Genomic DNA, 23,976 nt, shown 5'->3' on the forward strand with positions numbered 1-23,976 from the left:
CTATCATATATTGCAGACCAGTGCTTCTGGAGAGTTTCCTCCCAGGGTGAGGAAGGCAGGATTTTTTGTGGCCTGTTTGAGGAAAAGCAGAGGAAAATTGTCTGAAGGCTGCGGGGGGGCTGTCCGGGGCCCGGCAGGGCCAGCGGCGGGGCGGGCAGGGCTGGCAAGGCCGTCCTGAGATGCCAGTTCATCGCACCGTACCCCAAATGTCTGAGCGCAGGGGGAGGCGTACAACGCAAGGCTCAAGCAGAGGTTTGTATTATTTCTATAGCAGCATATAAAGCATCTGGGATTAGAAAGTAGGCAGCTTGGGCTCTGGCAGAGGAGCCAAACTACAGTCTTTGACTTTAGTATCAATCCCGACTTGATGTATTCGCTATACCCGCTTCTTTCCCAGGGAGGGCTTAACAAAACAGCGTGGCTTGGGCATGGGAATTTGGCTCCTTGCACTGCGCTACCTGATCACTCAAGCTAATGATCACTCTGCAGCACATAATATTTTTTCAATCTGATTTAAGAGGAAATTCAATTGATCATCACTTTCTGCCAGGCTTCTTAGTTCTCCGCACAAACTCGGGGCTGCTTTGCATTCCAGACAGGCTCGTACCGCACCGAGCCAACCTACGGGAAATTAATTCAGAACAATTTTTAAAGTGCACTAGGTTAAGTCTGACATGCCTTTCATCTAGTAGGACACAATGTGCGGTGTCTTGCCTGTCACCCTTATGGAAGCAAAAAGGGGGATGAGGCAATGTATGGCTGGAAAAATAAGATAATTATTGACACATGTTTCAGGTTTATTCTTCCAGATCTCATTAATGATGTATTTTGGAGCTATTGATAAAGAGACAGGGAAACATCCACTTAGATATATTGTTTGCAGATGAGAGAGATGGCTGGTCCTGCTGACAGTTTGCTGAGAAGCTGCTGACATTCAGGAAAGCTCGGTCTGGCTGTATGCAGACATTATAGATGTGTTGCACAGAAAGCGAGAGTCATACGAGCTGTGCAAGGGGGCGATGCCAACGTGAGGAAGATGAAGGAGCTGGGAAGGGCACAATCCTCAGGTGACGGAGGGAGGCACCAGAAAAAGCTTACTGCAGAATGTTTTACCACCGCTCTGCCCATTGCCTGCAGAAAATGCAGCCTCTGCCTCGTGGCTGCCTGTATTCCACGGCGATCCCCAAACTACTGCCCTACAGCCCACCCGCCTCCCCTCCACCTCCCTGTCTCTTCTCGATAACCCCCGCTGTGCCTTCAAGCCAGGTCCCTGCAAATTCCCCGCTGCTCCTACCTCTGCTCAGCTTGCTCGCTGCTAGTTACTGCCCCTGGGTTTCTTCGGGGCTCCTTATCTTCAGACAGACATGCAGAGAGGCTCAATGCTATGCAGGGGGGAGTGATGACCTTTCTAGAGACCTGCAGAGGTAACAAATGCTCCAAGGTGCTACGGCCTCAAAACCCAAAGTCTTTATTCAAGTAAAATTTCCCAGCGGAGTGTGATTCTTGAGACTGTGAGAAGGGACTTGCCTGAGACTAAATAAGTGGGGAAAGTACAGAGACCTCAGTCCAGCAGAGAATTGAACCATGCTGTCAAGCCAGGAAAATGAATGTGACGATGGCCCATGTGGCTGAGAATGCGCCGAACTGGGGCCAGTCCCCTACGCTCGGTGCCGAGGAGCACTTTGAATTGCAGCTTGAGAATCAGAGAAGGTTTGAGTGTACCAAAGTATTACAGAAAGCTGGAATTCTTTGATGCCTGTGTGGAAAATGAGCCCCAAAACACTTCCCCACTCTCCCCTTCGTAATATTTCCTTGGACATTTGCAGCTGAAATTTTGCTGCAACCCAGTCTTTTCCAAAACCAAATCAAAAAAACCCAGGTATGTGTTGGGTTGAAAATGAATGATTTTGATGAGCCGTGGGAGTGAAGAAGTCAATTTTCCAACAGAAAGAAATTCCCACTGGTCTGCAGGAAGACTAACACACTCTGTCGAAACGTATTTGTTTTTTTTCTTTAATTCCATCAAAAAAAACCCCCAAATCTGCGGAAAAGCTCTCCCTGTGTCATGCTAAAACATATTTCTTATTAAAGTGGCAGCTGAACTCCGTACAGGCTGAGCAGCAAGGCAGGGGAGGATTTGCCAAAGTGACAAGGAGGGATTGCAGCCGTGTGTGCGCCAGCGCTATGAGCGTCCAGATGTTTGCCTCTGCGTTGCTGCTGCACCTATTTCCAGGGTTCTGTGGCCCTCATCTAAAACACTAAAACCCTTTCTTGCAATAATTCAGCTGGCAGGTGACAGAAGCAGGAAGGCAAAGCCAAACGTTCCGAATGCAGAGGGGAAATACTGCTTTTGGGTACTTTCTTCCCAGCACAGACCACTCAGGGCTCTGTCGATCTGTCAGCCCCGGGGACGGTGCATAATTCGCAACAGTAATTTCTCTGGTAGCTGAAATTTGCTCTGAACTGCAGTTTCTTCCAGTTCATTCCTTCCTTGTGTTTGAATCATGTTTGTACTCTGCAGTATTCAAAACCTGAGCTCTGCTGCTGAGCTATGATTGCTCTGATAAGCCCGAGGTATCATTTCTGATCCGTGGCTGGGAGTGCATATTATCCATTTCCAGAGTGAATATTTGCCCGCAAAAATTTGCAATGCATCATTCGCACATGCTGATTTTCAGCAGAACCGGCTCTTTCAGCTAAGGATTTCAGCTCCCAGCCGAAGCGAGAGCAGCTCTGCTTCGGGGCAGCCCTCACCAGGACGCGCTTTTCCTACCAGGCTGGGCTCCGGCCAGCCCTTCAGACGGCACCTCGCCCTCCTGCCCGGGGACCAGGGAGGAAGGAAATGTCACCAAGCCTTGGTTTACAGATGGGGAAACTGAGGCATGGAGTGATGTGCTGGAAATCCGGCAGTTTTATGGCGAACTGGGGCTGGTGGAATCGCTAACACTAGCCTGACGTGCTGTGCGTGCGGCTGCCCTGCCTCCTCGCTGGGGTCCCGCGAGCGCGCGCTTGGCAGTCGTGGGCAGCAGCAGGCTCTCGCTTCCCTGCCTCCTGCAGCCCCAGGACGCAGCCTTTCAAGTTGAGAAACTGAGGGCCTGCAGGCCTTTCCTCTGCTTTGAACCACCACAGCAATCATGAGAAAAGGCTTTGTGAAGGCTTCCCCCCCCCTTTTTTTCCACTTGTAAAATTAGCTTTTCATGAAAGAAGGCAGCGTCTCCTTGCCACCCACTAAGATACGTATCCTTAGGTGATGGCAGAGCCAGCGCGGGGTGAGGGAGGGGAGAAGCGAGATCTGCCCCCACCGCCCCATCAGAGGCGCAAAAGCTTTCATTTGTCGATGTGGAGATCCCACCCCGGATCCTGCGGTGACAAATCATTGTCACGAGGATAATCAAGCTGCAGAGACAGGGTCGTTTATCATGGCTCTTTGCTAAACAAAGCACTTGCCTCCCTCCTGCCTGGCTCTTGCAAGGCTCAGGGGGCTGCGCTGTCTGGGCAGATACCGGCAGAGGTCCCCATGTCCCCGCCACCATCAATCAAAGCCTAAATTACCCGTCAGAGGTGAGAAGTGTACATGTCAGAGGTGAGAAGTGTACATGGGCCTGCAGCATCCTCCCAGGCACCCTTTGCCAGGGAGGCAGAAAAGCCAGCCAGCCAGCATAAAGGCACTTGTTGCCCTCCACTTCTCCTGAATACTAAGCCAGGCTTGCAGGATTCACCAAACACCCATCCGTGAGCTGGGTAGCTCCTCTTGCTGGTCCTTTTGTGCTTAAAATGGGAAACGTATTTGATGGACACTGGCAGCTCATAGGGCCAACCTGGTAGGCAGTAGCGAGAGTGGGGTTTGAGAGACTGGTGCTCATTTCCCCGATGCCCAGCTCAGCCTTCTGCATGATTTAAGCAATGAAAATGCTGATGGCTGAGTTTGATACCTAAATCTCAAAAGACTCAGCTGTAGAAGAATCAGATTCCTGGACTAGGATTCACAGCAACGTGCTTGCCCAGTGGAAGCCATCGGCTTGCAGCCCTTCAGGCTGGCCGAAGGTTTCTCTTGCGTTCACAGTGAAGCCGTTCACATGAGTCCGAGCGCTCAGCAGTTCAGCTGGAGGCGGTAACTCGGTAAGACCCAACAGCTGCTCACAACCTTACATCTCCATGCTGCGGCAGAAGCCCTGCCTTGGGATGGGGGTTTGAATTTGCCTTTAGCTCTTGGGGAGGCTTTGCGGTAGTGTGAGGTAGTTGTGGACGTCGGATACAGAGACAGCTCCAAGCAGGACTGCATGGATCGGTGCTCAGTCGCGTACGAGGGTCTCGCACGCAGGACAACAGGAGTCGGCTTTGCTCTGGCCAGCCTGGCTGCCTCTCCCTGCTGAAAGAGGAGGCTGAGGATAGAGAGTGATGCTATAAATTGTTTTCTCTCTGTAATAGAGTGAGGTGAGCTCTCTGAAGCAAAGCACTTACCGAGTCCTTTCTGCCACTTTCTCTGATTGTGGCAAATGACTTCTTTTTACTGACATGCTCACGAGCTTCTGTTATGTTCAAGTGTGACTGGTGGGAATGTATTTCAGGCTGTAGATTTGCTTACAGCTTCTTTCCCGAGGCTTCCAGTTCTCCCTGTTCATCTCTCCGCTGTTCTCACAGTCTGATTGATCTCCTCAGTCAATATGGTATTGTTTCTCCTTGGTGACTGGCATGCTCCTATACAAAAGTATATAGACTGTGAAGCTGAATAGGCCAGTACTGAGCTAGGAAAAAATAATGATTTTGCTTTGACTCATGATTTTCTCTATTTAAGTAATTTTTAAATTTAAGGTAGATGTTTATTTACAAGCTGCCTGATCTTTATTTTCACTTTTTTTAGTTGAAAATTGCTAGTGTGCGAGTGTATTTTCTGTCAGATCATAAATCTTAGAAAGAGTTGGGAAGGCAGTTAAAGAAACAAGTACATTTCCCTGCTAAGCGACTCTGGCTACCTACATGCTAATATTTTACACATGAAGTGCTGCTTGCATCAGTGAAGTTACCAGCTGATGCCTTGGACTCATAAATTTTACAGAACCTTGTCCTGATTTCAGTTCCCCCCTTGAAAGCTGAGTGCCATCTCCGAGCCGTGGGTGTGCAGGCTGTGGCTCCCTCTCAGCAGCGTGGCTGGGACCCCTCGACAGTCACTGTGGAGAGAAACGAGAGCTTCTAAGCCATGGTCAACCCCATTCCCAGGTAGGCATTGAATGTGGAGAGCCTGGGAATTAGATGAGGTTGAGCCCATTCCTTAAAGTTTTATGTGATTAATTTATTTGTGTTTGGATCCTGGGCCTTGAAGATGGCCCGTCTGCCTGGTATCAGGGACACAGCATCAACCCCAAAGATGTTCTCCCTTCTGAGCGTCTCACCCCAAGGCAACTTGATGTCAAGCAGGGTTGAGTCCCTTCTCCGAAGCCTCGGTTACTGGCTGGAGCTGGAGAGAGGATTTCCTTTGCAGGCAGGCCCTGGATCTGAGCCAGCCCAGCCGTTCTGAACTCCTGTAATTAGTCAAAATATGAAGGTGAATTATTTTCCGACAAAAGATGTAGGCAGACCGGATTTTTAAGGCTTCATTAGTCCAGACCCTGGCAGGGCTGGTCTTCTCAGCTCAGTGGCCTGCGCATGTGATGGAGAGCAGATTCTGATATGTATAATTAACAAGCACTGAATAATTTGACAGATCGGAAAAACATTTCAATGTGTGTTCCAACAGGGGAGGTGATTGGCATTTCTGTGTTACTGCCCTGCTAAGAAACTTTCGAAAAGAGATGCCGACAGTGAGCGCCCATGAGCCCGAGGCGATGTGGGGGCCCTCGCAAAACGTGACGTACGCCTCCACACCAGCCCTGGCCAGGGTGCGGATGGGGCTAAGCCCCCCGGGTTTCATAACCTTGCTTAAGGCTGGCGTGGGGCTGGGAGCACCTGATCGTATTCCCATAGTCCCTGCAGAGTTTGCAGTGAGGGACCGGCTGTGGCTCCCTGTAAGTCAGGGTGCACCTGGCACGCACTCTGTGCCTCAGTTTACCCCTTTTTCTAAATGATGAGCTGAGCAGTGGTGGACACTACCTGTGTGCTACACCTTCCAGACTGAATTCACTACACACATATAAAACACCAGGGCTGGCTTTTTATCTGCTAGAGCCCTGCAGTCTGCACAGACTGGGAAAGATTTTCCCAGCCCCACAGTGATTTAATCATATTTGCAGAAATCCTCTGCCCCATCTCCTCCTCCCCTTTCTCTCTGTCATTATCGATTTTTCCATTTGATGGCAAGCTGGAGTTTTCCAGCGAGGCAGAGCCACCCTGGGTGCGTGCAGCGTACACGTACACAGCCTGCACGGGGGACTGGGGAGGCGAAGAGCTGCTCCTTCCCTGATACACAGGTGTCCTTCGATCCAAGCAGGAAAGGAAAGGGCTTCCTGATACACAGCCTCCCAAGAAATCCTGCCCTCACATCCTCGTATTGAGGCAGTCTCATTATCCAGTAATAAAACTGGCTGGAAATCTGCCTTTGAATATTTTTCCCTTTTGAAAAGCTTTGGACAAGATAGACAATTTCCCTGGGAAATGGTTTTCGTAGGAATTCATCACAGACGCTATGGGAGCTGAGGAAAAGAGGTGAACTGTTGCAATTCTGTCCTTCTGCCCTCCTTGTTGTTCTGCTCTTCTCTCATTTCTTGAGCAGGTAATCCACAGCGTTCTATTTAACGCGTTCGTGTGTGTGTGCAGGCGGCAGAAGCCAGCCGCGCCTGTAGCCAAGTCCCCCTGTACCTTCCACCCGTTCTAACCAGTTGTCCTGCCCCATCCCTAGAAATCTAATGGAACAAGCCAGATAATTGAGATGAAGACTCTTCAGTTCCTTTTTCATATGACGCTCTGGGTCCTCTAATTAAGGCAGGTTTCTTTCCTACCTTGTTCCCTTTGCCCATTAATTACGGGTAGCATTATGGTAGGCACAGAATTAAAATGTCCCTTGAACAGAGGCGTTATAACTTATATTCTGTTTGGATGTTTGAGCTTCATGTTGGGTCATTTGAAAACAAACCCTGGAGAGTTTCATTAACTGAAACAGCAGAATGAATTTCCCTTTCTGCTTGCTTTTCTTTTCTTCTTCAACTGAAATTTCTCGCCAATGCTGATCCAGACTCCTCAGGCCCACAGCGGCTGCCTTTCTCAGGTGGGGGGCAAAGGCAGTATTCACCAAGGGATGCAGTGAAACAAAAATAAAAAAGAAATTACTTAGTTCTGCCTTCTGTCTTCCCCCGAGCCATTCATTTTCATCCCACCCATCTTGCCCTGAGCTGATCTGAGTTCAGAGCAAACCATATTCCCTTTTCCTGCCCTATGGGGGTCTCTGTGGTCTGGCTCCATCCACCAGCTTGCATTTCCCCCTGCTCTGGTCCAGCGGCTGTGGGCTGCCTGGCGAAGAAACGGAGATGATGAATCGGTGAAAACGAGCAGCACGAGCCCCTCCAGTGCTGTGAGGAAGCGTCTGGGTCTGCTCTGGGAAGAGTCACACAGCTCACGCGTCCGGGAGAGACATGAGCTAACTCTCTCTCCACGGCAGGTGAGGGGGAAGGGAGCGTGATGGGACACGAGACCTTCATGTCTTTCAGGCGTCACCTTCAGTAGCAAATGCAGTGAAAACAAACATTAGCTTCATGACGTGAGACTAGTTCTTGCTTCACACGCTCTCATTAATGTAATCAGAAAATGTGCTGTTGCAAGGCTTTCTCTGGGTCACTCTGCAATACTTGGATGCGTTATAATCCATTGAATTCCTCCTCGCTGAATCTCTGAAGTGGGGTGCTCTGTTTATCCTACGTATCACCTCCTCCCAGCCCCATGGAGGCACAGGGGCAGCACCGCAAGCTTTCATGTTGCCTGCGTGTGCAATGGAAACGTCCACGCTGTACCCCGATGGCAAGGTCGCCTGCGTGGTTGATGGTCTGTGGCGTTGCAGGTGGGACTCACCAGCCCAAGCGTGGCAAGCGAGCTCTTGTTATACAAAGGCTCCTAGACCTGGCTACAATTTCACTAGCCAGCTCCTGACTCCCATTAAAGTCCCTGTCTCAGTGGGAATCAGACAGCAAAACCCTCACGCATGAAAACCTCGTCCTGTGCAAATTCAGCACCGATCCCTGCCTCACCGACAGAAGACAGAACTGGCTCTCCTTCCTACCAACAGCCGCATGCTGCAACACAAAAAGTACCAATGGGCCTTTTCCTTGCCTGGTGCTTAATGCCTGGCTGCCTTGTGCTTAATGCCTTGCTCCTGGGAGGTTTCCAGGGTTTCCTGGCTGCTGTGGGAGGTGAGGCTGGTTGCAGCCATTGTTCCCATAGAAATGGGAACTTCAAAACACTCTGGAATAATCTATGTAATAGCCGTCAGTGAGTCACTTATTTTCCTGAATATGCCACAGTAAAGCATTTCAGTTTTTAGGAAGGTTAATGTGATGGTCTGGCTAGGCCTACTAACAACCCCAGCGTGGTGGGGAGGCACCCGGAGATGTCTCTTCCTTCTCATCACTTCTGCGCAGAGGGTGACAGCAGTGCTGATCTCTCTCTGATTTCAATACAATGATGAAAACCTATAGCCAGGAGTGCCTCTGGTGACTGCAGATGGGTGGCGATAATTGTGCTCGAGGACAGTGAGCAATGGAGACACTTAAATGCGGGGTCATCTAGGAAATTACAACCCTGGGGTGTTTCTGAATGCTCCTTGCTGCTGAGGAAGAGGGAACTGTCATCTCATAAAACACATGAGGTTTCTCGGTGAAATAGCACTTCTACACTCCTGCATGGATATTAGCAACTTCTGAATGAGAAAGGAAAAACAAGTGGTTGCCAACAGCCCTGTATGAGGAAGGGTTCGGGGGAGCAGCTCTGAGCAGCGATACAGAACTCGAGGGTTATTTTCCTTGTTCAATGATGAACTCACTGTGTTACCTCCTGCGAGAGACTTGCGCTGATCCCTGACTTGCGAAGCGTGGGTAGAAAAGGATTGTGATGGGGTCCACGAGAGGAGGTGGGAGGAATCTCTGGTTTTGCCTTATCTAACCAACCATGTTGCAAGTACCCCAAAATCCTGTACTGTCTGATCGGTGAAGCGCTCCCACTGACTCCCTGCTGCCTGTGCAACCCGTAAGAGGTGCCCCACTCACCTTGGATGCACAAGGGCTATGGAAAAACACAAGAGACACTTTTCCTCCTCATTTGCCTCCAGAAATGCATCTCTTGCTCCTGCTGGAGCAGTTACCCAGGAGGGCACACTCTGTGCTACACAACCCAGGGCCAACACTTACAGTCACTGTTGGTTTCCCAGTGCTATGCTGGTTTCCCACGGTAGGGATGGCTGCTGTTCCAGCCTGCTTGGTTTAAAGGCTGAGACTATTTTCACGCCTAACCCTGGTGATGTGCCCTGCTCTCCCGTGAGAGCTCCTGGCTGATCTCCCCTCTGCTCCGTCGCGGTCCAGGCAAACTGTTCCCCGCTCCTTGGGTGAGTCAGCGAGTGTTGCAGTTTAATGAGCATCCCCAAGAACACGCGTTCCCTGCCAGACCATCCTGGCGGAGACTTTCTAAGCAGTCTCTCTTAGAGCTAGTTGGCAACTTTTCAGCCAACCCTTTTTTTCTAAACGGCAATAATGGTGCTTTGATGAGTGAGACCATTTTTTAAAAAATAGAAATAAGTCTCTTTCAGTGAAGCTTTTGGGATTTGGATTGAACTTGTGGGTAGATAGCTATGGGCTTACTTTGCAATGGTCAGGAGACAGCGTGAGCAGCTGCTGGGTGTTTGTTTAAAGACGTGCTGCCGTAGAGGCAGGGTATGAACCTGAATCCAGACTCTTCTGTGTCCTGGTGAAACGATCTGACCGCTGGGCTCTCCTCAGACAGGTGAACAGCTTCTTTCTTTGGAGCTTTTTGATCAAATTTTTGAAGGAACCTGTTTTCACGTCAGTGGGGAGTGCAAATGAAAGTGTAAATCCTCACAATACTTTGCAAAAGGCAATTCTTGTTTCCCAGCCGTTCCCCGCTGCGGTGGAGCAGCGGAGTCCCCGTCTGGAGGAGCAGGGCTGCGTCCCCGTGTGCCGGAGCCACCTCTGCCGCGCTGGTCCCCTGCCCAAGCCACCGCGGGTGGGCAGGGCCGCAGGGTGAATTGTTTTGCTGGGATCACCATAGGGAGCGACTTATGGCGAGCATGGGCTTGCAGCTTTTGAAGGAAAGGAGAATGGGGGGAATCTGGTGGAAAACGTTGGTGTGAGGTGAGCGGGATAGCTACCGATGGGACAGTGGGTCAAGGCAGTCATCTCGAGTAACATGGGGAGCATCACCCCACCACCCTGAGCGGAGAATAAAACCCAGCGTGTCTCTGTATCAGGGGAGTGGCTGCTCTTTATGTAAGGAAAAGCAATGTGAAGACTCTGGCTAAAGAACAGTGTTACTTTTGGAAACAAGGACAATTATCTTTAATTGTTTATTATTTACCACTAATGATCTGTCCTTCTCCTGTTAAAGAAAAGTTTGAGACATCAAATTGAGAAGCAGAAATAATGCCACGAGAAATGGATGAGAAATTGTAGTGAAGATTAATGATTAGTAAATCAACGAATAGCACCTTAGTGTTCACTTATCCTGGTTAACAAGTATGAGTAATGAGTAAACTTGTAAAAATCAAACTGTGGGTTGTTTTGCGACACAATAATTAAAAAAAGAAGAGTCAAACAGTTGGTTAATTTATATGCAATGAATAAATGAATCAGTTCTATTTTCTCCAGTGGAAGAAAAGCAAACAAGAGAAAGATGTTAGATCTGTGCACATAGCATTGTTTTCAAACCTCAGCTGTTACAAACCAGAAAATATTTGCAATGGGGAGAATGATTTGAGAAATTAAATTGGAGTGGGAGGGGAGTCAGCAGTACTGCCATTTCACTGATATTAGCAAAGCCCATCCGTATTTTATGTCGGTCGTGGGGAGCGGTGCTCTGAACAGGAAAGAAATGGGAATGCCACGGGAGGACAGCACCTGGAGAAAAAAACATTGCTTCATTGTCTCCTACAACGCTTCTAACATGCCCACTGGGAAAGGGGGATAGGAGCTGCAAAATCAACCGTCGTAACCAGGAACGGGGGGGCATTATTATCTCTATGTCCAATTGGAGTTAAACATTCGAGTGATTTGTCAGGAAAGATGGTCTTGGCTCATCTCTCCCGCTCCAGTGGTGCTGTGGCCGCTGCTGCCGGCCATCTCCCTGCAGCCATGGGTGCCTCAGGGAGCCTTCCCGCCCAGGGAGGCACTGCTCAGGCACAGGGACCCTGAACAAGACGCCTGGGTTGCAGTAGCTTCTGTGGCACTGGCACCTTGCAGTCTGGGAGGCCTTGTTTATAGTGGGAGTGTTTAGACCTGAGACCCTCCACCGATACAGTCCTCCCCGCTTGAAAGCAAGTATTTAATTCCTAGTTAGAAACACTTAGAGGATTTTTTATACTGAAGTCCCAGCCTAGGCTCCCCAGATTGCACCCGTGGGAGGGTTGTGCTATTTGGGCATCTCTTTTTCTATCATTCTCAGTGCACCTACTCTCCAGTTTCCATCCCAGCAAAAGCAATATCCTCCTGGCACTGCGCTCGTCAGTGAAGTGGACCCATCACGTGGCTACTCCATTGCGCACGTGCCAACTTGCTAAATCACCTGAGGTAGGTGCAGATCCCAGTGCCGTTAGCTCTGCGCACAAAGCCGAACAAAGCCCTCCGAGGAGGTATGAAAGGTGGTGACCGAAGGATGGCGAATTCCAGACTGTGGGGCATCTCTCTTGGGCAACCGCAGAGGACTGCATTTTTGTCCACTCCTTGAACAGTGCTGTGCCACGAAGAAAATAATCCAACATCATAGATATCATAACAGTCCTACTGACAGGCTGCTCCGTACTGGCCCGTGCGCCCTCCCTCCCAGTACCTGCACCAGTTCCTTGTGGCAGTGTGGCACACAGTACTGAGATGTTCCCAGTTACTCTCATCCTGTTGCCTGGCTGTGTTGTCCAGTTTGGCAAATTCTTTCTTCTCCCTGATGTGTTTGCTGTGAAGCAGGATCAGATTGTAATAACAAGAGGCAGCAGACCCGACAGCTATCTCAGCTCTCTAGCTTTGTCCAGTGAAAAGAGCAGTAATTGCCTTCTCAGCTAACAGACTGACAAACCTGAATGCTTTCTTATCTTAAAAACTGTTGTGAAAGGGAGAGGCATTAAGGGTTATTGTTCATAATCAAGCCTTAATGCACTGCTTTTTCATGCTTGTGCATGTTTCTGTTCTTCTGTGTCTTTAATCAAAGATTATGGTTTGTAACGGTGGATTTTGCCTTGGAAGTAGTGGGTCAAAGCCTTTGAGTGCAACATGCTTGGACCTTGACTGGTAAGGGGCAGGCTCCTCAGGCAGGTCCCCCCCCCCCCCCCTCAAATGCAGGCAGACTGGAGCCTTCAGCCTGTCACGGTGGGGGTCTCAGCCCCACAAGAGCTGCACAGTTTGCTCCCCTCTGATGCCCACCTCCACCCTGAGGCTACGGCCCTTCTCCTTGCCAGACATCCCATTCCCAGTGAAGAAAGAGATCCTGAGCCCTGCCTCAGCGAGGCTGTGCGTAAAGGTGCAGTTTCTCTCAAGCATTGTTTTCCAAATAAAACCGTTTTGTCAAAACCCAAAGTGCCATCCTACAAATCCTTTGGATTTGCTCAGCTCCTTTGCTCCCTCGCAGCAACAACACAATCCTTCGTGTCCAGATGTGGATCTCCCATTTTCTTCTTTTCTTTGTCGCAGCACACACACCTGCAACCACCTTTCTGCAGTGACAAATATGGCAAATAGACTGAGCAGTTTTATTCCCAATGGCAGAGAAATTCTCCTCTCTTTTTGTGCTGCCTGTATTGGCCATGCCCCAAATTCCCGTTCTTGCCTCCCGTGAAGGGGCAGTGAGAAGGAGCTGTGGGGAAGGGAGAGGCAGGAGGAGCTGGAGCAGTGTTCAAGGGCCCCAGCATAGGAGAAAATGCTCCAGGCATGCAAAAATGAAGACTAATTAAAATGAATGAGAATTATTTTTATCTCTTTAAACAATTGTACAATCACATTTTAATTAAAATAATTTTAAAACTTTTTTTTTTTTTTTAATTTTCCTAATGTATATACTCATGCACTTATCAAAAATAGACAAAGAGACTGGAATTACTTTTCTTTTTCCTAAAAGGCTTTTAGTGGCAGTAAATTAAGATATATGTATATATGTAAGGATTATAGGCATAAAGACAGCACTGAGTTGTAGAAGGCTCTGTATGGGTGAGTTTTCTTTTTTCTTCCCAGCATTTAACTGGTTCTTGATGTTGTAAAGATATTCTTGCATGTAAAGATCTTTGCAGCTCGTAGAAACCTTTATTGAAAACTAATTGGAAGCCCTGATCCACTGAGGGAGAGCCCCGGCTTTCTTGGATGCTCTTCACACATATCCTGGCTCTTTTGGAGAGTTTCTATGCCCTGTGTGGAGGCTAAATTACTGTCGGTATTCCTTCTCTGTGGTTTGGGTAGGTGCAGGTGCCTGTAGGAGATCTGGAGTCTGGAGTGGAAGGAGTAGGTCAGGAAGGATGACTGCAGTGGAGAGAAAGGGGAAACCAGTGGAGAAATAAGAGTGGAGGAAGCCAAATTTGCAGCTGGCAATGGATGACAGATCACATATGTTAAGGCTGAGGAGAAGAGAGGAGGTGCCTTCATCTGTACAGCTACGGAGGGGGCCAGAGGCCAGGGAAGCTTTTTCCATGCCGGCAACCACGGTTGTGTTGTCTGATGCATTTCACAGCTCCCTTCTGGGCGCTGACACTGAAGCCACCGACCTGCCCTGTGACTGCATCCTGTCCCCATCCACGCCAGGGCCCCGCTCGGTGGCAGGGCCGCTCGCCCGCAGGGTGGAGGCTTTCCGCAGTGGGTGGCAGCCAAGGACAGACCTGCCTCTGTCCGTGCCTGCGTGGTTATTATGGCCAGGTGGTTAACGTGCCCGCGGATTTCGTGCAACGACTGCTCCGAAGTCGTTAGCTTTGTCTTGACAGGTCCGGGCTGAATAAAGCAAACAGGCATGTTTCGATGCTGGTGGCTGATGGTGCTTTTAAAGAACTCAAGAAATATTTGGAAATGTCATATGACGCGTGTGTAGCTTATCACTAGCATGCATAGTTTGGCACAATTATTTTGCTCATTATACATTCAATTAAATTGGTTTTAAATTATGTTACTTAAATAAAAAGCACTACCAGAGAGAGCAGGATGTGGCTGATCGGATTTAGAAATGCAAAATTATTGTGCTGAAAAGGAACGAGAAGTTTAAGCCAGCACAGAGTCAAGAAATATTTTAAGAGGTTTGAAGAAGAAAATTCCAACGTTCTGGATTTTTTTTGGAGAATGGAATGAAAACTCTGTTATTTACTTATTTGTTCATTTATTTGGTGGTTGTTGTTGCTAAAAAGTAGAAACAATCCCTTTTTTTTTAAATTTTCCTCCCCCAAAGGAAACCCTGAGCTTGAAATAAGATCAGTTCTGCGAATAAAGCTGTAGGACTTCAGCCAGTCACACGTGTGACGTCGCGTATTTATATCAAACCTAGCGATAATTGCAATGATGCCTCTCTCCAGGAAGGACAACCACTAAAGTTCCTTCCAGCAGCCGATACCACCATCCACTTTCTGCTAGCTGAGCTGCTCTGGGATGAAACAGAAACGTTTGTCTCCCTTGTGACGCATTCCCTAGCATGTCCCCCTCTGTCTGCAGAGCCACCTGTGAAATAAAAAAATGGAAAGAAAGCAGAAACAATAAGCAGAGATGATAAATGGCACAAGAGAAAGAACTTCTCTAGGTGTTGGTGGTTTCAGACCGAAGTAGACATTAGCAGAAAGGTTTGGAGCTGGTCGGGAGGAAGAAATATTCAGGATGTTTAAGAGTTTTAAGGCTGATTCAAGGCTAATGGGGGGGGGGGGTGTGGGGGGTGTGTTCAATTAGGTGTTTACCAAAACAACTTTCTCCTTTGCTGAAAATGTGTGCTTTTCTTAAAAATATGTTAAATAGAACACAGAAAGGGTGCATCTGAAAATGAAGATGACTTGGTTTGGCTGTATTTGTCACCAAAAATGGTTGATGCCTTCGGGCTCCTTGGCGATGATGGGCGCTCCTGGGCTCCCGCGGACAGTCTAAACTAAGGCGGAGGATCACCCCCTGCTCAGAAAGTGCTTTTGTGGGAGAGGAGCTCTCCTCCTCGATATATTTACCCTGGGACCCATTTCTCTCTGTGATTTAAAGACCTGCTCTAGTAAAATGTAACCCCTGTAATTCAGTTCTACAGAAATCTTATTTTGAGTAGTGAAAGAAGGATTATAATATAGGCAATGTTCGGGCATTTTAGTAGTGCTATAAAACCCTATTAAAGCCTTATCTCCAGACATATTTCTCTATCACACACACCTACGTTCATCCTTGTCCTCTCTGTGGTTTAACGGCAGGAGCAGGAGCAGCTCAGCTGAGGGTGATGCTGTGCCGTGTCTCCCAGGCCGTGTCAGCAGGACATTTTAAAAAAGATGTTGGAACTCATCCAGCTGGCCAGACCTCCGAGACCGCAGTCCAAGGCAGACTTTCTGCGCACAGAGATGCAGAGGCTGAACAGAAAGCCATCCAAGCTGTGTGAAATGCCTCTGAGGGGCAGAAACCACTCGTGAGCTGCTTGTCTGGGAACACCTGGAACAGCTGGATCCTTAGCAGCATTCCCAGGTCCGTATTCAGCTCTTCACCCAGAGAATTAGAGGAGAAATAGCCCTTTAAACTTTTGAAAGAAGTGAAGTATATGACAGTACACAAGGAAAGGTCCCAGATTGTCCTCTGCTGCTGGCCGTTGCAGATCCCAGCCCCTGCGGGACTCCTGCTCCAGCTGGGGAGATTTTCTGATCCTTTCATCCTTCTGAGAGAGACGGGAGATAAATGCCAGATCTCACAGCAGCGGGAAAGGGAACTGCGGGCTGCGTTAAGGCGGGAAGGTTATGAACTTAAGTTGGGGGAAAGAAATAGGATTCTGTCAGGCTGCAGCCCTGCAGCAAGAGCGCGGCGTATGGCTCTGCAGAGTGCCACCTGTCCTGGGCCCGGCCTGAAGCAGGCAGCCTCGGCAGTGCAGCGGTGCCTGTTGCAGGGTAGTGCTGACACCTCCGAGCCATGTTGTCCTTGCTGTCCCTCCGGACCGTGCCGTAGCATCACACACTCCTGTTCCCTGCGGCCCTCTCCATTCCCACATTATCTGGGCCATGAGAGACATGGGTTCAATCTCTGCTTGGCATACGTCTGCCTGGAAGATGAATGTCGTATTCCTCCGTGCCGACAGCAAACTATGGAACAGCTTCATCATAAAATTACAGTTAAATTATTGTGTGCCTTTGGCCCCACTGCGTTCCTGTGAAGGGCTTGGGTTTCTTCATATTTTCTGAGCCAGAGACCTGGTCATCAGATATCTTCTGAACAGAGTGAACATGCCGTATTACTTGAACCATGGAGAAGTAATACTCCACTCACATCATTCCATTGATTAACACTGAGTTCATTAAGAAGAAGTAAAGTAAAAGGACAGAAGAGTGAGTGATCTCATTTGGACCAGCAGAATTTGAAGGGCTCCAAAGCCGTATGAACCAATTTCATTAAATTGCTGTCTCCTGTGTCAGTATAATTTCAGCTCTGGTTCTTCATCACTTTTCTTTACCGTATTCGTATTGCTTGATCTGTGACTGTTGATGAGGTTTGGGAAAGAAGGGGTTTTTACTGTTGGAGATGTGATACATCCTGGCACAAATGAACTCATCAGACACAGAAATGAAATGACTCTGCCTTTAGATCTTCTCTCTCTGGGCTCAGCGGGTGTCTCCGCTGTATCAGTGACTTTCCTGGAGTTGGGCTAGACCAGGAAAAGGTCTGCTGTTTCCCTCACAAGTCCCACCGCCCAGATGGAGCGTCGCACCTGAGAGCATCGACAGAGGCAGGGAGAGAGGAAGAAGGTGGCAGGGCATGAATTATGGAGTATTATTAGATTGCTGTTACTTGTATCGCTTCTATAGCTGTGGCAGCTGGGGGCTTTAATTACAGAGATTAAAGGAAAAAAAACCTCATAGCTGCTCATCAATGGTACATAAAATAAGCAAACTGGCATTGTGCCTGGGAAGCCATCTGAGTAGGGCTGCACCAGCAAACATGAACAGGGAATGCCGAAGTCAGGATCCCTTCTGATGAGGAAGACCGTGGTATCAACTTGAATTTCAGCAGTCGATAGAAAGCAAAGAGAGGGCACAGTAAAACCCTGAGGTGAGGAGAGCGATGAGCCAAGCTCAGGGCGATCGTAGCGCCCGGTTCCTCCTATTGCAGCCGGCTTCAGAGCTGGAGCAAGAAGAGGCTGGGAGAGACACGGGGCAGTGGATGTGTGCTTGGCTGACAGGGTCCCTCCCTCAGCTCTTCATCCAGGACTAGAGCTGTTAATGAAGAGCCCATTTACTTTCACCTAAATGGAGTGCTTTCCTCCTGTTGCTGCTGCCGAGACATGCTGTGCACGGCTCCCCCTGATCTTCAGGGCCCTTTTGGGGAGCACCGGGCAGGGCCAGGGGCTGGCCAGACCTCGGGGGCACATCTCATACTGGACAGGAGCCTGTTTCTCCCATTCGGAGAGGACAAAGAAGGAATCAATTTGTCAAAAACCTCTTAATGAGCTGTTGAAGACAGCTCAGCCAAGGTACTGATGACCTCCCAGGTTAATTAACCTGCAGCAAAACCTGATGTCTCTTTTTCATTCTCCCTGTCTAATTTTCTTCTTACAGCCAGCCAAGCTCTCCCTCAGTCTGGGTGCCGAGCTGCTCATTGTGTGGCACCTTCACGTGCTTTTATGCCTGCCTCATCCTCTGCTGGCAGATCTGGCACTGGACAGGAGTGCCAGAAGCCAACATCCCTCCCAGCTAGCTTCATGCTTCATTTTTCATTACAACGCGATTGCATCTGGCAGGAGCTCTCTGCCTCCCAGCCTGCTGCCGTCCTGGCTCGCAGAACTGCTGTCCCAGCCCCTGATGCTGCCAGAGAGGTGCCTTCAGGGCCAAACCAGCCCAGGCCCTTTCGCAGGGCAGTGCCGTGTGGGATGGTGACGGAGAGGAGCACACAGACCCCCAGGACAGGAACGCTGATGCCCGCGACGAGGAGGGACCCTCGCAAACACCCAGAGGTGCCTCAGTGAGCCAGCGGCATTTCCGCTTCCTGTGGAAAGCAGAGCAAGGGCTCAAACACTGAATCTGCAGGTGGATCTTCCCTGCCATGGGCAGATTTAGGTCCCTTTCATCCGACCTCTGAGAGAGCAGGCAGCACAGCAGAGAGTAGAGCCGTGGAGCTGAGCAAGGATGGAGGAGTCAGGTTCCCGAGGGACCTCGGGGGCCCGGCAGCGGGTTCTGAGCCTCTCCAGAGGATCCTCTCGTTCAGCTAGACTCCTTGGGAGAGCTCGTAATTTCCAAACACACCAAGAACACTTTTTCCACAGGAAGAGGCTGCGTTATCTCAGTGAATCTAGCGCCCGAGGGTGACACCTCTTTGCCAGGGACAGAGACTCTGCTATTTTTAAGCTGCAAGTGTTCATGGAAGTGGAGAAGAATATATACTGCAAAGAGGAGCAGAGTTGCACCAGCTACTTGCTGTTGACAATTTATCTAGCAGCTTCCTCCTCCGTCTCCTCTGTTACATTGACTGAAAGCCTTCCAGTGCCCAGGAATTTGTTTTTCCTTCGTGCCTAGTTGATGTACTCCAGTTGATGTCTTATGTTTGCACAGATAGACTGTGCATAATCAGCTCTTTTTTTTCCCAGTGGGGGAGAAAGAACAAGTTAAATGATCAGAAACAAGGTGGATTAATTGTTTGGAGCAGATGCCACATCCTTTTTTCTCCAATGACAATCACATTCACAGATCTTTCAGTAAAAGGACATGGCCGGGTAGCGAAAGGAGAGCAGCCCCTTTCCTTGAATGGGAATGAGGTTGCAGGTGCTTCATCTGGAAAGGGTCACCGGGCCGCGAACGTAGCCGTGTGACAGATTTTGGGTGCTGTCTTTGTTCAGTCCCTTGAGGGCTCAGCGGGCTGCCCTGCCGCCGAGCAGCCGGGGTCGGAGCCTCCCTGGCAGTGCTGGCTGAAGCACGGACGAAGCAGAGCCCAGCCTCATCCTCACACCCGGCGGCTGCCGGGACCTGAGCTTTCCCGTGCAGAGGCCCGAGGGCTGCTCCGGCTCAGAGCTAACGGAGCAGCTGGTTCAGGCCACCCCCTTCGGGTAATGCCAGAGAAAAACGTGCCCCAGCCGTGCCCCCTCCCCTGCCCTCCTCCAGCCGTGTGTCACGGGCATGCTTCTCTCACAGCTGGCATTTTCCAGCCTCCCTCGCTGCTACAATCAGTCAGGGAGGATTTTATTTTAATAAAAACGGTTTTGTTAAACCTGACCAGTTTCACCAAATCACATTGATTGCCATATTTTGCTTTCCAGTCAGAACAAATGGATTTTTCAGCAGACCAAGAGGCCAAGCTATTGAGATTTCTCCTGCATCATGCAGAGCTGCCGCAGTTACACTCAAAAGCTGCCGAGACCCTGTCTCTGTGCAAAGTCAGAGCTTGAAAAACCCTAAAAGTTTTGCCCATCTCAGAAAGCCAGAACTCAGTACTGAAAGTGGAAATTGTAGTTTGTTTTCAGCTTAAAACAAGCAAAATTCCCTAAAAGAGGTCCTGGGTCATTCTGACAAATGAATGTTCCCGAAATGTTCTTCACATGATAATAACATCAGTGAAAACAAGAGACATTAATAACCTACAGATTGTGTTAACTGCTTGTTATTGCATTGCACATATATTTGTCACTAGCTATGACGATCAGATGTTAATATTATTGTTATTTTATTTAGATAAAAAGTTGGACGTTTGCAGTTATTCATAATTATAGGAGTAATCATTAGGTTATAATTATTGTCGTTATTCTTAATAAAACAGGGCCAAATATTGTGGTTGCTGGAGTGGGCTCTTTACACCAAAACCTTGTGTATCTGTAGTTCCTCTGATGAATTAATCCTGAAGGCTGGGGTGGTGGGGCAGGACCCTTCCCCAGCCCCCGATGCCAGCAGGGTTTGCTGGAGATGCGCTGCCGTCCCAGCTCCGTCTCGCCCAGCCCAGCCTCTTGGCTGCAGGGCCACGCAGCCGCTGGCTGGGGGCATCTCCTCGAGCGTCCTCTGAGCCGTCTCCCTGCCCTCCCCTCCGCACAGGGGACACAGTCTGACGCCATCAGGCTCTTGCGGGTTTGCAAGCTAAATATCATCCTTTGGGCCATGAGATGCCCTGATGTAACCAGCCTCGCTCTTTGTACTGCAGTCTATGCCAACCTCGCTGCGCGTTCTGTTGCTATGTAAATTACAGAAATTACAAAGGAAAATTACTTCACTCATTTAGAAGGACAGGGTTTTTTCTTCTCTTTTTCATCTGAAGCCACAGCATACACAGACCTGTCCAGGACTCTCATTCTGCAAGCTTCACTTAACAGGGAAATTGTTTTATTTGTGTTTGGGTTTTGAATCGTAGCCTAACGATGTGCAGGGCTGTGGGTTTTCCATTCCATTTTATTTTATTAGCTAAGTGCTCAGCATTTCTCATCTCTGCTCAAGACAAAGCATGCTCCTGTCTCAAGAGAGAGGAGTTTTGGTTTGTCCCTTTGTCCTCTCAAGCTGCTATACCAATATCTGCTCATATAAAGGCAACACGCAGGTACTTCTCACTGCCCTTGAACATACGCCTGTGTTCAGGTGCAGGCTCGGGAGATGTTGGGAGCAGGAGAAGGAGAACCCATGGGACAGGTGCAAACCCACAGACCAGCACACCTCCCTGACCAGGGAATTCATATACCCCGCAAGAGGGCTAAGTGTGATGGGCCGGTGTTTATGAGGGCTACTGCAGTGTATGCGTCCGAGGGAGGTACCGAAGGCGTGCCTTTTCACGGTACTGAGAAACTAGAACGGCCCTTTCTCCAAGCTACCATGCATAGCTGGAGGAGCTGTTTGCTCCAGGAACCTCCCCTGCTTTCTGCTGTTTGGAGATCCAGAGCTGGACCTGAAATCTTCTTAGGTGTCCTTCTTATGATCTTCTGAGGAGCTTGACTGTCTCCATTCTTCAGTGATGGGGAGTAGAAGAGCTGTTGAAACACCAGGGAGTGGGAGAAGGCATGCCCAAGCTGAAGGAAGCAATAATGTAATAATATTGCCTTTTCTTCAGTATTATCAAGTGCAAACATCCAGAACTCCTCATTCAGCTCTGCCTACATCACACAACTGTTTCCCAGGAGCATCACCTTACAGCAGCCTGGATTCCTGGAAGCACTTTGCCCCTATGCTGGCCTCTGCTCAGGGAAACAGAGCCTGAAATCACTCCTCTGAGAGCCACCTGCAAAGTACTGCAGCCTCCAAAACTTCAGAAGTTACTTTCTGAAAAATCTGGAGGTTGTCTTTTGAAGCATGTGACTTTTAAAATGGAAAATTTGTCATATTCTCATTTTTTAACTTATTTTGTGAGATTTGAAGCTGGAGGGGAGGTGTTATTTTTAAGTTGCTGGGTTTTATCAGCAGCGCTGGAAGTTACTGAACTGAAAGCTGAATCTCATCACATGCCTTTGAGTCTTGAAACTTTAATAAAGCCACAGCTACTCCACAACTCCCAGTGAAACTTGGAGAGGTGATCTCTGACTACATGAATCAGCTCACGAAGCCTTCTCCTAAATTCTTAAATGTTATTTTTTCTGCCAGCTTTACGTTTCTTAGGATACCAGGGACAATCCTATTAAATAATATTGAGATTTCAGTTTTGTTTGTTGGTCATTTAATCCACTTCTTTTATAAGGAATTTAAAGGGTATGAGGAGTATAAGGACTGTAATACAGTCTTGGAAAGCTGTCATTCTCCAGCTCCGAGTATGAGGAATATGTAATAAGCTCAGTGTCCTGATATGCTCATATGGACGACTGAAGAGATGAGAGGAGGCGAGGGCAGTCATAGGGCTTAAAAAATTCTTGGCTGGAGTATAAAGTAGATGACAAAGGAAGATGGTATCATTTTCATTTTACCGTAGGGAAAATGAGGCATGTGGCTTCCCGTGTTTTTCCATGGCCTTCCTCTCTCTTCCATGGACACAGACATCCCAGAGTCCCCAGACCCTGTACAAAAATCCTTGGGCACCAGTCAGAAAGCAGACGGAGCTGCAGCGCTGGATGCGGTCATGTGTGCGGTGTTGCCAGAGCATGGCCCATCCGATTTGCATGCTTGGTGCTAGTTGCTGAAACACCTCGTCAAAATAATGCTTTGCTCCTTTCATCTGAGGATTTCAAAGCACTTTGCAGACATCAAACGCACCTTACCAGCCCACTCAGCAGTTGGTGAGCACGACTGCTCCAGAGGATAATCTCAGCTACGCAGAGACAGGCTGTTGCTTTCTCCCGTGGTACGGCAATGGGCTGACTTGAACCACATCCCATGGCGTCTTGAGCTCTGCAGGACCTTCTGGTGGGGAAAGGCCTCTCTGGTCTCCCTCTCTTGCCTCTCAGAGATTGAAACCGGATCTTGCCCATGTTTTTTAACTATCGTTAATAAGCTGAACCCCTTATGAGCCTGGACAAGCAGTTGCATGGATTCTCAGTGCCTGGGTGAAGCCTAAGGGCAGCCATGGTTGTCATCTCAGGTATCTTCTGAGATAGATAGACACAGACTGGATTAACCCTGCTCGTGGCCTGATGTGGCCTTTCCAACTCGGGCCTGGATGGCCACGTGTCATCTCTGTTCCCCTGGGACACGTCACAGCCTGGCTGATACTTGCATGGCTGCTCCTAATTCTTCAGAAACTCAGAGGAAAGGAGGACAAGGAAATACCAAGAAAAGACAGAGAGAAAGAAGATGAAAGATGGCATTTCTCTCTTGAGGCAATGCAAGAAATAAACCAGAGTCGTCCTCCTCCCCCCTCTTTTTTTTTTTTTTAAATTAACATATATGTTTCCTTTCATGGCCTAGAAGATGGTTTTGTGCCCAAAGAAGTATAACATACTCCTCCATTTCTGGCTGACAGCTTCTGAAGTGTGCAGGGGAGCTCTTCCTTTCAGCTCCAGCCCTTAGATAACGGATGCCTGACTGGCACCGAAGCACAGGCTGAGGCAGGGCTCTTGCACTGCGGTCCCAAGCGTTTCCCCAAGCTGCTTTGGGCAGTTTAACTTGGAAATAAGGCTGGGACAAAGGCAGTGGCAGCTTTAGAGGTGAGCATTTAGGAGGACAAGATTTATCCAGCTTTTAAAACAACAGATTGGGAGTTATTTCTAACAAAGGGCTGGTACTCTGTCTGCTTTTCTCAAGTGTCTGAAGAAGAGTGGTGGCAAAGAGTCTGTCTCGACCAGGTGGGCCGGAAAGCTTGGGGCACCCCCGACAGACACGTTACAGCTTTGAGGATGACAGTGTTTGTTCCCTCTGCTTAAGCTGTCTGCCCAAGCCTCACCTCAACTGTGTCAGTGTTTCTTCAGATCTGATGCTGTAAGACAAGGAGTGATTTAGTAAATTAGGAAGGAATGGGGGAAAAAGTAACGGGATCTTGGAGAGAACTGGTCTAAAGATAGAAGCTGTTGGAGCTGGTGCAGCTACTGAAGTACCTATTTAATTTCTTGACCACGAATGTAGCTGCATAAATTTCAGAGCCTCCGTTTCCTCTGTAGACTGGAAATAACGCATGAGCTCTTGTATGCCCCTTGCTTTGGGATGCTGGTGCAAAGATACCCAGACATTGTCCCAGAGCTGAAAGTTCGGAAGAACCCAGTATCGTGACTATTACATTTCCTCCGTGGACTATGTACCTAACGCCAAGCGTAGCTGCACCGAAACCTTTA

The 23,976-nt window shown here is 48.9% G+C and overlaps 1 protein-coding gene and 1 long non-coding RNA gene across 5 annotated transcripts in view; both read left to right on the plus strand.

Moving 5' to 3' along the window:
• Window positions 1-20,058, plus strand: part of LOC148054289 (uncharacterized) — a 208,372-nt gene extending 188,314 nt beyond the window's left edge. For both annotated transcript variants that reach the window (XR_015707436.1, XR_015707437.1), the window contains exon 3: window positions 15,539-20,058. This is a non-coding gene — a long non-coding RNA (uncharacterized LOC148054289). The remainder of the gene's footprint in view (window positions 1-15,538) is intronic.
• LOC104012265 (acid-sensing ion channel 2) overlaps window positions 1-23,976 on the plus strand; it is a 505,120-nt gene that overhangs the window by 292,760 nt on the left and 188,384 nt on the right. The gene's annotated exons all lie outside the window — the stretch shown is intronic.

This window comes from Nipponia nippon, unplaced genomic scaffold (genome assembly GCF_047370975.1).
Source record: "Nipponia nippon isolate SJK-2023a ecotype South Korea unplaced genomic scaffold, ASM4737097v1 scaffold_32, whole genome shotgun sequence".
Taxonomy (NCBI): domain Eukaryota; kingdom Metazoa; phylum Chordata; class Aves; order Pelecaniformes; family Threskiornithidae; genus Nipponia; species Nipponia nippon.